General features: G+C 35.2%; 1 pseudogene; it reads left to right on the top strand.

Annotated features, from left to right (window-relative positions):
* The first annotated feature begins 1,708 nt into the window (after nucleotides 1-1,708).
* LOC131411706 (ubiquitin-fold modifier 1-like) lies at nucleotides 1,709-1,962 on the top strand (annotated as a pseudogene).
* The last annotated feature ends 4,643 nt before the right edge of the window (nucleotides 1,963-6,605 follow it).

The following is a 6,605-nucleotide window of genomic DNA, read 5'->3' as shown; positions in this document are numbered from 1 at the left end:
AAATCTATGTCAGCTGAGCACTGCCAAATCCAGTGGATTCCACTCATATGAACTACATGTAATAAGCACCTCCTGGAGTTATGCAAAGCAGCATCCCTAGGGAGGGGATTTAGATTAAGATAAGGGAACAGTACTATGAAATATAGAGTGAAAAGAGATCAAACCCAACCCAAACAGAAAAACAACAAGAAAAAACTGCTTTTATAGTTGATGGGCTTCTGAAAACTGAGTGTTCTAGATTTGAAACTTAATATATAGAGAAACCCACTCTCAATATACCTTTGTATGAGTGTATGTGTGTGCATAAATATATAGTCTGCTTGGTTTGAGTTTTCTACTTTAGGCTTAAGGAGATAAAGAATATTTCCCAATAGACTCGTCCCAATGGAACTGCACCACTCATTTTATTCATTTGTTATGAAATGGAAAGTAAAGTAAATTGACTGCAATATCGACTCCTAAATACGATATGCATTTGTACCCTCTACATATTCTATATTGCCAGTACCTAAAGTTCTTTCTCTCTATCGGTTATTTGGTGTGCTATTATTGTGATTAATAGGAATGTGGAAAATGTCCCAGCATATATTCTTCTTTTTTCGTTTTTTCACATACAGGATTCTGTAAAAATAATAAAAATAAAATGTTTCCCTCTTTCTTTGACCTACAGCATTTAGATAGTCATAACAGTCATGGTGAAACACACAACATTTCTTACATAGCTCAGACTTCCTTTAGTTGTGTGCACCAGCCACATCTGATATCCAGCCTTTAACTCCCAAAGGCATCTTTTTATTATGGTTGTGGGTGAGTTCTCACTTTTATTTTTATGAGAATACCCTATGGCTGTTGCAGGAAATGAAAAATCTTGTTGAAAACAGAGATTTAGAAAAGAAAAGAAAGAGTTCTAGTTGTGTGGTCAAGACTGTACTGGAAAAGGGAAATGAACATTCTTCAAGGACTTGTCTGATGGATGAGGTAAGTGTTCTCATTTAGAAAATCAGATGCAGGGCCGATCTGTGGCTTAGCGGTTAAGTGCACGCGCTCGGCTGCTGGTGGCCGGGGTTCGGATCCCGGGCGCACAGCGATGCACCGCTTGTCCGGCCTCATGGCCACGTCCCTCATACAGCAACTAGAAGGAAGTGCAGCTATGACATACAGCTATCTACTGGGGCTTTGGGGGAAAAAATAAATAAAATTAAAAAAAAAAGAAAAAGAAAATCAGATGCAGAACAGAGAACTGTTAAATATCTCATATAAACTTTAAATGCAAGAAATATGTACTGAGTACTTAATATGTACCAGATGATTTTATACTTGGTTTAATCATCTCTAAAATCCTACAGAAGAACTGTCAATAGCTTAATTTTACAGATGAGGACCTTGAGGTTCATGGAAACCAAGTGGTATACACAAGGTCATCAGAGGTGAATGAGAGCTAAAATCTTGCACATTTTTTCATCCATACCACACCATTGCCTTCTTAGAGTGAAATATATACTTACACTTGCTTAAGACTGTGCTGTCTTGGATGGCAAGTCCCCTCTGGAATATAGTATTATAATACTCATTTCTGGGTAGAAAGAAGAAGAATTGTATTTCAAAGTGTAGATGCCCCTCAATGGTGTGGGGAGGTTCCTGACACCAAGGAGGAAATGCAGACATTCTGCAGATTTGCCCTGGGTTCTCTGTCCAGACCGGCTCCACTATGCTAAGTATTTCCTTTAAGATCACACTGATGATGGACCATGGCTGCTTTACAAAGTACTCAGTGTTCCTGAAAGTGCACCTTTCACAGCAGTCTTCAATTGCAGTAACAGAATTTAAACCTCCTGCAGCAACAAATGCAATGATTACTAATAATGGAATAGAAATAAATCCCTCACAGACTATCAGAAACATTTTTTTAAAGTATGGTTCAGACTGCAAATTGTTCCTAAAGATAGTGCTGGAAGTTGTTAGTGTCTGTTATTTGGAACTTGTGATTACCTTTCAGAATACACATTGGGTTTTTTTGTAACATTGAAGTCAGGCTATTTAAAATATTATGAAAATGCTAATCTTCAATGAAATAATGAAAGATGCTTCTTCTATCCCTTCTTGTTATTCATGTGATTAATGTTAAGAGGAATGCTATGCAATGGGACTGCCACCAACACAGAAGATCCTCATTATTTCGTTGTTACCTCACAACGAACAGGTATTCACTGTAACTGGAGGATATTTCCGGTAATTTATTTTGAAACTAATTGGGAAATAATAATTTACTGAATCTAAATCCCAGCAAGTTACTTTGTGGATATCGACAAGCTGATCCTAATGTCTATAGGGGATTGCAAAAGACTCAGAATAGCCAACACAATATTGAAGAACAAAGTAGAAGGATTGACACTACTCAACTTTGAGTCTTACTATAAAGCCATAATAACAAAGACAGTGTGGTAATGGTGATAGAACAGACAAATAGACTAACAGAACAGAATAGAGAGTCCATGAACAGACCCACAGAAATATAGTCAGCTGATCTTCGACAAAGGAGTAAGGACAGGTCTTTCATTCAAATGGTGCTGTGATAACTGGATATCCACATGCAAAAACATGAATCTAGACACTGCCCTCACACATTTCACAAAAAATAACTCAAAATAGATCACATACCCAAATGTGGAAAACACAAAACCATAAAATTTCTAGATGGTAGCATAGGAGAAAACCTAGGAGACTTTGAGTTTAGCGATGAGTTATTAGACACAATAGCAAAAGCATGATAAATGAAAGAAAAAAATGGCAAATGCAACTTCATAAAAATTAAAAACTACTCCTCTGTGAAGCATGCTGTTAAGAGAATGAAATGACAAGCCACAGACTGGGAGAAAAGATTTGCACAACACCTATCTGATAAAGGATTTGTATTCAAAATTTACCAAGAATTCATAAAACTCGACAATAAGAATTTTCTACAATTTAAAAATTGGCAAAAGATCTGAACAAACATCTTACCACAGAAGACAGACAGATGGCAAATAAGCATATGAAAAAATATTCAACATCATATGTCATTAGACAATATTTAAAAAATGAAACACCACTACACCCGTGTTAGAATGGCTAAAATCCAAAACACTGACAACACCAGATTCCAGCAAGGATGTAAAGCAACATAAATTCTCATCCATTGATGGTGAGAATGTGAAATGGTACAGCCACTTTAGAATTTAGAATTTCTTATCAAGGTGTGAATATTTGAATTATTTAAATCTGGCCCTTACGTGTGTAAATTGACATCCCACACCAAACAGTTTGAACTATGATCTTGCAGAATCCAATAGCGGTGAGAATTGGCAATACATTGGAAGCATTCTTTGCTGAAGTATGCATTTCTTTATCAATCTATTTTATTACCACCTTAAAGCGGAAACCATTGTTTTTTTGAGGAGTTCTAAATGGTAGCCAAGAAGGGAGTATTGTTGCAAAGAAGATCTGAATTTCACAACAAAGCTCAAGTAAATGTGAAGGACATTCATTTTACTTATTGAAATCCCAATGTTTAAGGAAGGGTTAAGATTAGTTACCCAAAATGAATAAGAAGCCAGGAAAAGGAAGATACCGAAGTCCCAATGACCAGAATCTGGTAAGGAGGAAACAACAAAAGATGATAGTAAAAGAGAACAGAAAGCTTCAGCAAAGTGTTACAGAAAAAGCCAACTGGTTTACAAAATTACAGAAGGTATGTTGGAAGAACTGAGGGGAAAAACCAAATATTTGGCATTGTCATAGTAGAAAAAAAGAATTAAATAAATAAGAATATAGGCCTGACAACATATGGATTTTAAAATTCCTTGTATGAAATCCAAAGAATGATGTGCATAAGAAAGGGTTTTCTTTACCCTCGGGGAGGAAATATTTATACAAACTTGGAAAAATGAAATGAAGGCTCTTAGGGATTCAGAAACAGCACTTGACTCGTTTTCTAGAATATGAGCTCTCTGAACACAGAGGTTGTGTCTGTCTTTCTCTGTCTAGACAGGACTGGGAAAATAGTGAGCTATACTTGCTGAATTAATTCATAAACAAGGTCTTGAAGACTAATTATTATCTATGTGGGTTTCAGTATGTTCCCTATTATGGGCCCTGGGGTCACCGGGGGAAAAATGCTATAAAAAACTGCAATGTCAACAACATCTGAAGGGTGACATTGGTAGTTAATTTTAAGAAGTTAATTAGATGTTGTTCATAAATTGGACAAATGTACAGTAGGATTCTGAATTATCAAAGAAAAATATTTTTGCCAAAGTAAAATAGTATATGACTGCTATTTGGGGAAATTTTTATTTTATTAAACAAAAATTGATGCTCAAAGGCCCCTAATCCTAACCAAGTTCAGTTTCACTTAACCAGAAACTTAGGAGCACCCCTTCCTTGCATCTGTGGTTTAATGTACATTTTTCTTCATTTTGTTTCTAGCACAAAAATCTGTCTGTAGTGTTACATAAATAAAAGTATTTTATTTACATAAATAATAGTGATTACATAAAAGTATGGTCTCAAATGCTATTAAGTGATTTACTTAATGTATTCTTCTTTGGTTTTGAAATTTTATTGTAGTAAGTTCTTAAAATAAAAACTTTTTTTGCATTTAAAAATTTTGTTATTATGTAAATGTACTCTTACATACTTATTTGTCCAGGTTATTTTGAAATATTTTATTTACCCTAAGTGAAATACATGGTATATAATTAATACCTTGTGGAAATACATTTTGTTATACTATTAAAAATCTACTCTTTACAAATAAAACTTTCTGGCTCTATTTCTTCTACCCTAAGCCAATATTCATCACCATATGGGTCGGCACTAAGAACAAAGAGCATCACAATCATGTCAAAGGAATCCTGGTGTTTGCTGAAGTTTGGGTGCAAAAAAGGCAGCAATTTGGCGTATTAGGAGTGAAAGGGGTGACGATGTCTGCAGAGGAAAAGAAGAGGGCACATTGTCACCGCCAGTCCTAGTGGCGTGAGCTAATTTGGGGAACATGCCATGCCCCAGGTTTGGTCATCAGACAGGGCTTTTTCATTAGCCAGGAAATGTTGAGAGTCTTGAATCATCTTATATATGAGTTTATTCAGATAGAATTAGAGTAAAAGGAGATAGTTTTAATAAAAAGTAGTGATAACAATAGCTTTCAGTGACTGAGCACACATTATGTACTACTCTCTTTGTATATATTTCATCCAATTTTAACAACAATTCTAAAAGATAGAATTATATTCTCTTATTTGAGTTGCAAGAATGAAGCAATCCAACCAATCTGTCTAATTCCAAAGCTTGTGTGCTTTCAAATAATTTTCTTAATAGCTTGTGGCTCTCTATTCTCTCAATTATTTTAGACGCTGTTTAAATGCCTCAGTACCTCAGAGATGAAACACTCACAAGAGGCAGATCCAAGTACACTATATGACTACTGTGCTAGGGTACAATTTTTGTTTTGAAAAGTGAAGTCACTTGGTATTTTTGCTTTAATTTAGTATAATTTCTTTGGGTAATCGTTGTTGAAATAATACTTTCTTGGTTCATGATACTCTTTTGCCACTTCCCTCTCGCAGTGGGTTAACAGTAGGAGAAGTCTGAGTCAGCCTCCAATTGGAACTTAAACCTTCTCTTGCTCTCCTACTCCTTTTAACACATTAAAGCTATTTCCTGGTATTAAATTCTCCACTTGAAAGAACTAGCACAGTGCATGCTTTCCTGACTGGAAACTGGCAGGTACAGATGCTATACAAGAACTATAATGAGAAGACGGAGCACAAATTTATGAGGAGTAAATGCAACCTGGGGAACAACCAGAAGCCTTCACAGAGGAGGTGATAGTGGAGCCGATTCTTGAGGACTAAATGAAATGATATAGGAGAGACTCTGTAGGGAAAAAAATCCATAAAGACGAAGAAAACAGAAACAGCTCAGCAAAGTAGGAACTGAATCATTTCTTTCATCTCTAATCCAGCAAAATACGTTTATAAGATAGTTAATTATGAATCATTTCAACTGCCAAAAATTGGAAGTTACTTCTTATATTATCAATAGCTGTATTCTTACTAAAAATCGTTTCTTTCACCCTGCAATTATTTTATTCATTGCCTTTACTGCAAAATAATAGAAAGTTCTTTCTGTTTTAAAGACTATCAAGGCAGTGTATAATATAACTTTCCCCAGAGCATGTCTTTACAAATGATCTGTTTTCAAAAGTATTTGGATTGGGGTTGAGAGGAAGGAAGCTGACAATCTAATCTAGGGTAAAAGATTAAACCTGACACTATAAATGGATAATTTATAACATGCTTTTTTCTCTTAAAAAATTATGGAAACTAGATATTTAATTATTTCCTCAATGTTTTCCTCAAGGATCTTTGCATTGTTTCCAAAATCATATGTTAATGATATTTCTTTTGGGAATAATTCACTGATTTTAATTTTAAAAGAGGTTGAATATGAATGTCAATAACTTCTATTTGATTAATTTGACCAGAAGTGAAATGTGTAAACTGTATATTCATGGGCCGGCCCCGTGGCTTAGCGGTTAAGTGTGCGCGCTCCGCTACTGGCAGCCT

Source organism: Diceros bicornis, chromosome 12 (genome assembly GCF_020826845.1).
Source record: "Diceros bicornis minor isolate mBicDic1 chromosome 12, mDicBic1.mat.cur, whole genome shotgun sequence".
Lineage (NCBI taxonomy): Eukaryota > Metazoa > Chordata > Mammalia > Perissodactyla > Rhinocerotidae > Diceros > Diceros bicornis.
The sequence above is the reverse complement of the archived record's forward strand: the minus strand, read 5'-3'. Positions and strand labels throughout refer to the sequence as shown.